Source organism: Zalophus californianus, chromosome 11 (assembly GCF_009762305.2).
Source record: "Zalophus californianus isolate mZalCal1 chromosome 11, mZalCal1.pri.v2, whole genome shotgun sequence".
Classification (NCBI taxonomy): Eukaryota; Metazoa; Chordata; class Mammalia; order Carnivora; family Otariidae; genus Zalophus; species Zalophus californianus.
The window spans coordinates 87,476,610-87,487,290 of record NC_045605.1 but is presented as its reverse complement, the minus strand read 5'-3'; positions in this window follow the sequence as shown (position 1 = coordinate 87,487,290).

Here is a 10,681-nt window from a genome sequence, read left to right as displayed (position 1 = left end):
TATATACACGTTGCCTATTATATGTAATTATTGTAATTAATAATAGAATTATTACTTATTATTTTGGGGGTGAGAATAGAAGGAGGAAAAATAGACTCAGGGTTACAAGACATGAGTTCTGATCTCCATATAGTCACTGCAGAGTTGAGTAAATGTAGGCAAGTCCCTTTGCAATTTGGAAGTTATTTTGGCACATGTAAAATTAGGGGTTTGGATGAGATCACTTCTAAGCGTTTGAACTCTGAAATTTACCTGTTCAGCCAGGGAAGTCATCATGTATGTATATACATCATGTACGTATGTAGACACGCTTAGATCGAAGTGATAATGCCACATGACACAGAAGCACAGCACTGCAGCATCACCAATGATTTCCCTTGACCTTGGTTCTCCTCCCTATCCTGGTAATCTGTTTCACTCCCCAGAGGAAACTGCTCCTAGGAATTGTGTTTATCATTCCCCTGCTTTTAAAAAATAGCTTTATCTCACAGGTATGCGTGCCTACACAAGCTTTGCTTATTTTAAGCCTTATAAAAAAGACTACATGCAGTCTTTTTGGACATGTCTCTTCGTTACCTAATGTTGGGTTTCCGAGTTCATCCATGTTGTTACAAGTAGCTGGGGTTCATTCATTGTCACTGCTGTATCATGATACAGTGTGGAAAATATGCCACATTTTTGGTATTCGTTATCCTGTCAGTGGAGATTTGCCTCATTTCCTAGTTGTTTGTGTGTTTCAGACAGTGCTGCTATGAACATTCTTGTATATAGCTCCTCAGTGTATAACCTAGGAAACTTTGACATATGTGCTCTTAGATACAATAAAAAAAAATGTGTGTGCGTGCGCACGTGTGAGTGTGTGTGTGTGTGTGTGAGAGAGAGAGAGAGAGAGAGAGAGTATATGTTGGGTGTGTGTGTGTGTGTGACTGGAAAGTATTCAAATCTTTTATATGTCCATGGCTCCTTCAGTGGGCCCATGTGTGGACCACCACTGGACCCCCCCGATAATCCACACATTGCTGGCTGATTAATGAAGCCCATGTTGTTAGCGGGAATACCAAGGCAAGTGAAACCAGAACATTTTTAGGAGGGGAATTTAAATTTAAAGCTGAAGCGGGGCACCTGGGTGGCTCAGTTGGTTAAGCGTCTGCCTTTGGCTCAGGTCATGATCCCAGGATCCTGGGATGGAGCCCCGCCTCAGCTCCCTGCTCAGTGGAGAGTCTGCTTCTCCCTCTGCACCTCCGCCTGCTCATGCTCTCTCTCTCTCTCTCTCAAATAAATAAATAAAATCTTTAAAAAAAGATTAAAGCTGAAGCGTTCTTTCCTCAGACTCCCATGGTCTGGTCTTTAAACATAGCTCCGATGACAGCTAGATAGGACCCACTAGATCTTTCCTCTCTTCTTTATGCATAATGCAATGGGCCCGGCAAGCTCCGCCTGATGTCAGCAGGCTGTTTGCTATGCTGTGAACTGTTGTTTGAGAGAAGTTACAGGAAGTCACAAGAAAACTCTTCACCTACTCCCCAAAGCCCTAGGAGCCCCTGTAGTGGCATGCTCCGGTCCCACAATGGCGGACTGCAGAACTGTAAAGGGCAGTGTGTCTGAAAAGGGCAGCTGTGAGGCTGCCACCTTGAGGCACTGAACCTTCTGGACACCTCTTCTTCCGGGCACAGTGACATAAACAGGAAGCCAGGACTTTGTTCTTCAAAGAGCCACAGGTGACAGAAGGTTCAGGCACCTCCAGGAAAGCTTTCATGAGGACAGGAAGGCATGGGTGGAGATGCCCACGCGCTTGATGTGGGCTGTGCAAGAACAGTGGAATGTGGAGTCCCTGGAAAAAATGCAAATCTTTTAGCTTGATACTTTTCTTCCCGGTAGTTTTTAAAGTTCAGTTCATTCATCCTCCCACTGAGGCAGTGAGAGGCAAGAGTTAATTCCTGTGTCACTGTAAGAAAAACTGAGCCACAGAGGCGGGCTTCAATTCAGGAGTGTTGGCTGGGTCCGTGTCGCTTGTCCAAAAAGAGCATAAAGAGCATAAAACCATCCAACGTAAATACCGTTCTTGCAAACATTTAAAAGCAACAACTTTAAATGCTTATGAATTCCATAAATCAGACAAATAAACCATTACTGTGTCCCCTCCCCCCTACCCCTGCCCCTGCTCTCTCTTTATCAGGTCAGAATGAATGCACAAAACCCCAACATCTATTTTGGTCAGTGATTTGGGGTAATCCGATGTTAGCCTTCCAAATATTGTCTGGAAATATCTAGTGGTCTCCAGTGAAGGAAAAAAGGACAAATATAGAACTACAGTCATCTGTAGTGGACTCCTTTTGTTGCATGACTTGGTTCTCCTGGAATTCTCCAACAGCCTATGTCGCTTCTCAGATGGTTTCCAGGCCTGGATAACATACTGCTCATGGAGGGAGGGGCCCTGGAATTTCCAAATTGCCTTCATCTGAATGAAAAGTTCAGCTGGAACGCAGTGTCCCTTCTCCAGTTGCTTCTCTCCTCATCCCAAACTTTCCTCTCATCTTGGTGAAGAAGACAGAGATCATGCCAGACTGTAAGGCCAGAAAGGACCTCAGAGGGCAAATATTTGAAGGATAGCCATGCCTTTTGCAGATGAGGAAAATGACCCCTCATTTAAAATGAACAAGAGGTAATGCAATGGCAACCCAAGGTTAAACCCCGGTTTTGTACCTCTTCTAGCGACGAGCAATGGATTGTTTATTTAGCTTCCCCTTCTTCATCTATGGAATGGGGCTAGTCATGTCCATGAAATAGGGTATCTGATGACAGGACATCCACAAAGTAGTTAACATAGTACTTGACACACCAATGATAGCTATCACCATCATCACCATCATCATCATCATCATCACCATCATCACCATCATCATCACCATCACCATCACCATCACCATCATCACCATTACCATAGTCATCACCATCACCATCATCATCATCATCATCACCATCACCATCACCATCACCATCATTATCATCATCACCATCATCACCATCATCATCATCATCATCACCGTCACTATTGCCACACTTAGCACTATCAATAACAACTTCTTAGTGACTAAGCTGTAGGAAGCTGTGGTTCCTCTTTCCCAGTTTGGCCTCTTTTCAACCATGGACATAAGCGTTTAACCCAGAACTCAGAGCTGACCTTCCAAAAATCTGAGATTTGTTGATACACCATGACCTCTCTTGACCCAGCCTTTATTCCTTCGCTCAGCCTTTTCTCGAGGATAATCATTCTTTTACTTCTAGAGAAGCTTCACGGACATCATGAGACTGTACTACCTGATGTTCCAGATGGCCCTCTAATACTTTCTTTTATTACTTTCCAAAGCTGAGATTTCTAGGAAACACACTAGATTTTTTTTCAGGAAAAGGAAGTGAGTCTTAGCCTGGCTAAAGAGGCCTCTCACTAGGATGGGAGCCTGAGTTGGATCTTCCAATGGGAAACAGGACATCCAGGAAGGAATCAATTCTTTCTTTGCTAGAAAAGCCCCTCAGGGAGTCCCTAGCTCACAGTATTGCATGTACTATTAGAGCCTAGTGTCATGAGAAAGGCCATTTCTGTGGAATGTGCCTAACCCAGCAGGACCCTACAGAACTCCCTTGGCCTGGTCTATTCTCAGCAATTTTCCTTTCATCACCATTTTCTCCTTTGCCTTGTCTTCTTTCACAAATGGCATTTACTTTCTCCCCCAACAGTTAACAAGAACACAACTTGGGAGAAACTTTTTGGAGCTTTTAGTTTGGGGAGCTCATCCATCACCATGCTAGAATCATCTCAAAATGGTGCCCCTCGACACTTTTCAGCAGCGTCAAGGCATGACCACATCTCAAGAGCCTGCTATTTATGATTAATAGTAGTTATTGTCTTAGGTGGGATCCTTAGAAGAACAACCTGAGACAGGATTCAAATTCATGTGATTTTTTTGAGGGAGTACTTTTCACAAAACCTTATAAAGAATTGAGGGAAACAGGAGAGGGAAGAGAAAGAGCTGAGCAAGAAGACAGTCTCAGGGAAATTCCTAGTTGTCCTTGAAGAAAGGAGACCTGTCTTTGAGCAACCATATCCGTCAGTAATTGGCTGTGGGCTGTGGGAGGGGAGAATGGTCTCTAGGGTAAGGCAGCTCCCATCTGCTGAGACCCATTATCTAGAGAGGGGGTGCTGCTGTGAGTTGTTAGTTGCCAACACAGCAGTTAGGGGATGGATGCACCAACCTGAGAAGGGGATCTGAGCAGAGAACCAACAGCATCAGCTAAAGCTTTCATTCCACGCACGCCTACTACGTGGCAGGTTCTTGTTTACCTCGGCTCGTATCATTCTCACAATTCCGTGAGGTAGGTGTTATCAACACACCCCTTCCAGTTTTACAGATAATGCAATTGATGTTCAGAAACATACACCCAAAGAAGAAGCTGTCCTGGAGGTCTTTCTAGTTTCAATGCTTCCATATACTGGCTCTGTTTTCCCAAATAATCCAACAGAGTCTATTGCTCTGTTACCAATGTTTTATGGTATTTGAACCTCTGTGCTTCACATAATACTCCTTGATGTCTAATCTTGAAGCCCAATTATGCATTCAAATGAAATTGGTCATGTTTGTCATCCCATATGGTCCTGCATCACCTAATTAGTTGCCCTCTGGAGTCCTGAAACCCACATTTGGTAAAGAGGAGATTTCCAAGCGTGACCGGAGCCCCAAGATGCACCTATAAGAGCTGGTGCATCTTGTCAGAACAGATTATTCTCTTCCTTAAAGTGTTTGCTAAGTCAGCGGGACAATGAGTGTCATCTTGAGTGTTAACTCAGATCAACCGAGAGTGAGGGAGACTCTCAGGCACTATCTGTGCTTGCTAGGCAAGAATCACCGCTGATTATCAATGACTGCAAAGAAACGGGGAAGAGGGACGGATTCCTGTTTGTCTTCTGTCTGCCATTCTTAACTGTATCGGTCAGGATGAGTTGTAGTGCAGTGGTATCAGGAAGATTAGCTTATTATTGGCTCATAGCATAGTTCTACCACAGGTTTGCAGAGGTCATTCTCCTCCTTGTACTTCCCCAGGAACCCTAGATGATAAGCCAGCTACGACCTTAAACAAGTTTGTTGCCATGCCAGAGGCAAAGAGAGCTCTGGGGAGGTCCTCGCACAAGCAGTTCACTGCCACCTCAGCTCACAACTCATTGGCCCGAATTAGCCACATGGTTCCATGCAGCTTCCAGGGAGAACGAAATGCAATCCTACCTCCATTCTCAGGATGGAGGAGATCCAGAAATATGTGCGCCAATAAATTGCCATAGTCCACCTCTCTGGTCACCCAATATTTGGTGCACACAGTTTTACAAATGCAAAATTACTTAGATCTCCTCCCCATGGGGGCCTGCCCAAAGTCTCATTCACTCATGGCATCAAGCTCAAAGTCCAGGATCTCAGAGTGCCGTGTGGAAGTTTCTATATATAGTTCAGATGTGGCTCCTGTTGGCCCAGAAATTGGTGAAAACAAAATGCAAGTTCCCTGCAGCGCCCCCCTCCCCCCCGTCCTTCCCTCCCCCCTTCACGCACACATGCTCCAGTGGCAGAATAGGGACAGTTTAATCACCATACATAGTCCCATCTGGAAAGGGGACAAATGGAAGACTTGAGTCACTGAGCCATAGCATTTCAGAAATCCTGGTGGGCAGACATTAGAGGGCCCCCTTGACTTCGAATAAGGGACATTTCTCAATTAGGTCCTAATCTGGTTCCCTGGGAGGGCTTCCCCAGCCCATTTCCCCCCAGTGACTGTCATTCCACCTCCTCAGAAGCCCCATCTTCTCCATTATACTCTGTTGCTGCGTGTGAAACAAGCATATAGGAACAATCTCTCCTGCAACAGCAGCCTCTGCTTTCTGCTCATAGAAAGTTAGGGTTCAGGGCTCCTTTTAATTCTTCATCAGGTGCAGAGTTTTCTACTTGAGGTCCACAGTTTCTTGGGCATCGTGACTCTTAAAATCTTCACTGGCTTTATAAATTTGCCTCTACTCAGCCTCGTATGCCAATAGCCACACCCTTAGTCCTTCTAGAAACACATCCCTTTCTCGTAATTGTGGGGACCTTGAGCCAATCAGGCTTGAGGCAGAGAGCCATATCCTTAGATTTCTTTTTCTCTGAGCCATTTTTTAGAATGAAAGAACATTCTGGATGCCACATTAGTTCCTGCAGAGGTTTTAGCAATAGATAGGATGACCATGTACTCAAACTGATTTTGCTTCTGAGACTGAGTTAGTGCATAGCACATCTCTGTTTTATCTTCTATTGTTTGGGGTTGAGAAGTAGTTGCCTCCTCCAGCTCTACAAATGTTTACATTTCTAGAATCTCAAAGTAATGAAAATATTTGAGATGGTGACTGCACCCTGACCACTCAGGGTCTCAGGGTCCATGATGATGGAGCCTATCAGGACCCACGATGGGCATATAGCAGGAGTGAGCAATCAACTTTGTTATTTGGGGCCACAGAGAACTTGCAGTTGTTTGTACTGCAAACAATCACCTGGTACTTTAGGGAAATATATCTCCTACTCTGGGGTTTTGGCTTAAATGTTTTCTCTTTGTGGTAGCCTCATTTGGAAGCAAAATTAAACACTCCTTGTGAGCCAGTAGCTATCCGATGATGCCTATGGAAATGATTTATGTTTGCCTGTCCTGGGAAAAGGGAACTCAGTCACCAGAGAGGCTTCTGAAGGCAGGCTGGAGGAAAAGACAGCACAGATCAAAGTAGTCTCGGCTGATACAATGTAAGAGTATCATTTTTCTAAGATCGAGCCTTGGAGAGTTTAGAAATTATTCTTTTCTGCACCAACTTCAAATTAGAGGTGAGGGTTTTGTTTCTAAACAGCTGTGTTATTGAAAGCCAAATGATGAAAAAAAAATAACCCAAACTGATATATTATCTTTATTTCTGACCCCACGGAATGGGTCTCTAGCTGTCCTCCGAAGAGATGAGTCAGGAAGATGGACTTTCCTTGGTCCAGCCGCAGTTTTGCTGAGGGGAAGTGTTCGCTGCTTAGTGGGGTGCATTGACCCCATTTCACAGATGAAGAGACTGAGGCCCAAATATGTTAAATAAGATGCCCTCAGGCGTAATGTCTATTCAGCTATCAGTAATCAGGAAGGGAAGGATATCCTGCCTCTATTTTTCTCTTGGATATTTGGAGGCTAGGAGGCGGATTAATTTTGCAAGGACACTGCCATCAGCAGCTTCCATTGACCAGCTCCGCCACCAGACGTTCCCACAGCTGTGAACCTGTCTCCACTTCTCACTTGTCTGTGTGCCATGTGCTCAAGATCCGAAGTCTTGGGGGTCCTTCGGACCAAGCTTGTCTAGCTCAAGCTGAAGTCATGCTTTTGTGCTCCTCAGCACCACTCCGTCCACTTGCTGAGTCAGGACACAGGCATCTCCTATGGGAGATGGGTTCTGCCGGAGCTCCTCTCAGAGATGCTCACTCAGCCCTCCTGCTGGCTTAGAGCTTTCTACACCGGCAAGACCAGGAATCCCTCCACCATTTACGTTCTGTCTTCCAAAATCTGTTGAGCTCTCATTTTCTGTTAATGTGCTTTCTTCTTCCACGCTTTTTGTATTTGTAGGTCTATACTCTTTTGATACATTTGCTATTATTTGAGCAAGTCTTAGGAAGGAAAATCCGTAAATGAGTATATTCAACCTGTTCACTTAACCCGAAAGTCTGAGATGGAAGATCCATTCTCGAATGGAGCAATCGTGCATGCTGCACCCCCTTCCAGTGGGCAGTGCCAAGTCTGCACTAAGCTGCCTGGCATACATCCCTTGCTTGGATCAACCATCGTGTAAGAAACTCTAATATGCACCATCGCCCGCTAGCTGGCCAGCTCCCCTTCGACATCTTGGTGACATTGTGTTAAATCTTTAGCAGCTGGCCTGGGGGATACATTCCCAGCTTAATGCTAGGTTATGACTTGGATTGGAAGTAACCAGACATCATTTCCTCATTCAGATACTCTGGAAAGGCCCAAAATATAACCAGTGAATCAGATTCCTTTTTCTGCCATATAAGACATGCCTCTTTCTATGATTCATGTGGGCCTTTACTCAGCATGTATCACTGCACACCTATGTGCCAGGGCATTCCTCTAGGTGCAGAAGACACTGCAGGAAACACGATGCTTATTATGAAGGTTATATATCCAACTACTGATTATTTGAAAGTCTTACACAATTGTAAGAATGGAGTGGGGAGAGGGAGATGAGATATCGTGGACTTGGTCTACCTTCTTTTTTTTGGTTTGTTTCAAATTTTTATTTAAATTCTAGTTAGTTAACATATAGTGTAATAATTTATTTCAGGAGTAGAACTGATCTAACTTCTTACCCCCATACCATACAAGCTGGTGTGTGTGTGTGTGTGTGTGTGTGTGTGTGTATGTGTGTGTGAGAGAGAGAGAGAGAGAGAGTTTCCTTTCCTTCTGGGGTAGGCAATGTGAGATGCACATTTCTAGGATTTTCTCTATCTTCTTTTCATTCCTGTTCCTTATTTCTCCTCCATGAACCCCATCTATTTCTGATATCACCACCGTCCTTTCTCCCAGTACCCTCCAGCCCTGCCCACAGAAATAATCAAATCTCTGCCCCTTTTGGCTCTTTCTACTTTCCTCAGCGTTCCCAACCTTCCCTGTTGGATGTTGTTTGATTTTCTCCTTCTTCAAGTTACAGTTGAGCCACAGAGAATGATGGGCTCTGTCTCCATGTCCTCTGGATTCCCCAGAAGTGAGCCCTTGTCTCTGAGAACTGGAGGGATGGGAGGAAAAACTTGGTGAGAAATTGCCACCCTAGGTGGTGGCTGGGTTTCCCCACGATTACCTAAAATCAAACATACCTCATCACTTCCGGGATTAATTTCCTTCAGAACCCCCATCCTGACCTAAATAACAAATACTATTTTCTCCACTCATCTTGACAGTTCTCCTAGCAGAATGAATACGCTGGACTCAATATGCCTGAAGAGCATTTGCACCTGCCTTACCGCTAAGGTAATTTACCAGACACCTTACTCTTACCGGACAACAAAGAACATCTTATTCAAATCATGTTTCTCTAAATTCTGGAAGCAGGAGGAAATCAGTTTATCCAGTCAGACTGATATAATTTGAAATCCAGCTCATTTGTGTAGCTGGTTACCAAACTTAGAGGATATTTTTTGGAAGAGAAAAGATTTCCAGCTTAAAACTTTGGGGAATAAAGAATTCTGCAGAAAACAGATGTTTGGTTGTCTATTTACCTTTTTCTAGAAATGGAGTAGATCATTTATTTTGTATTTTTTAAAAGATTTATTTATTTATCTTAGAGAAGAGAGGAAGAGAGAGAGTGAGCTCAAACAGGGGGAGGGGCAGAGGGAGAGGGAGAGAGAATCTTCAAGCAGATTCCATGCCCAGCACAGAGCCCAACTCGGGGCTCAATCCCAGGACTCTGAGACCGTGACCTGAGCCAAAATCAAGACCTGGCGCTCAACTGACTGAGCCACCCAGGCGCCCCTAATTTTGTATTTTTAATGTTAAATTCTTTTTACGGAACCAAAAAAGACACCAAATAAGCCAATCTCTTCTTTGAGTAGCCCTAGATTCTTTCAACAAATCCATGTAGCCAAAGGAATAATTCCAAATCAAATAGAGCCAAAATTTGGTATAGAATTGAACTTTTCCCCAAACACTGAAGAGACAATATGTGCTGCATTTAGAACCAACTAATGGGCATAAACCGTTTTAAAGTCCCAGATGATTTTGAGACTCATTTAATAGCTCATCAACACTTGTGCTAGCCCTCTTCGGGAGCTGTACTGAAAATCATTCCCATTAAAAGGATCGGTATGTCGGAGCAGAAGCAGTATGGTGTAGGTGTTCAGAGAGCAGTCCCCGGCTCTACACTGCTCATGTTGGCATCATGTCTCTGCCACCTACTGAGGGACTATACTCCCTGTGCCTTAGTTTCCCCATCTGTAAAATAAAGATAATAAAGTACTTTATTCCATGTGGATCTCCTGAGTCTTGTTTTAGTTTTCCTACTGTAGCACATGCTTATGTAGGGCTCTGTGTCAGGCACTGCTCTAAAGCCTTACGATACTGATTTGCTTAGTTTTGATAACTCTATGGGCTATGTTCTATGATCTATTTAACCACAGAGAGGTTAAATCACTTAACTGGGTTACCGTGCACAGCAGGTTTTAAACAGCGTCTGGAAGATAACAAGCACCTCGTCAATGTTAGCCATGCAGGTAGATACCCTCCTCCGCATCCCCTGACATGGAAGGTACTCTACTCACTTGTTTGTGTCTCTCAGACGAGGATGTAGAGCCCAGCACACAGCACGGTGCTCAGCACGTAGAAGGTATTTGGTACCATGATAAAATGGCAACTAATTAATATTTCCTTCTCTTTATGATCTTTGAATCCTTTTCAAAACAACATATTGATTAAAAAGAAAATGTGGACCATCAGTCGTACCCTGATCCTTTCCCACCATAAAGGCGATCCAGTTTCACTCCCACTCTACACTAAGACTTTGGTGCAAGCACATCCACCTTCACCCTCTTCTTGCTGGCTTTACTTTGAGGAGTCAAGTACCGAAGTCAGGTAGCAGGAC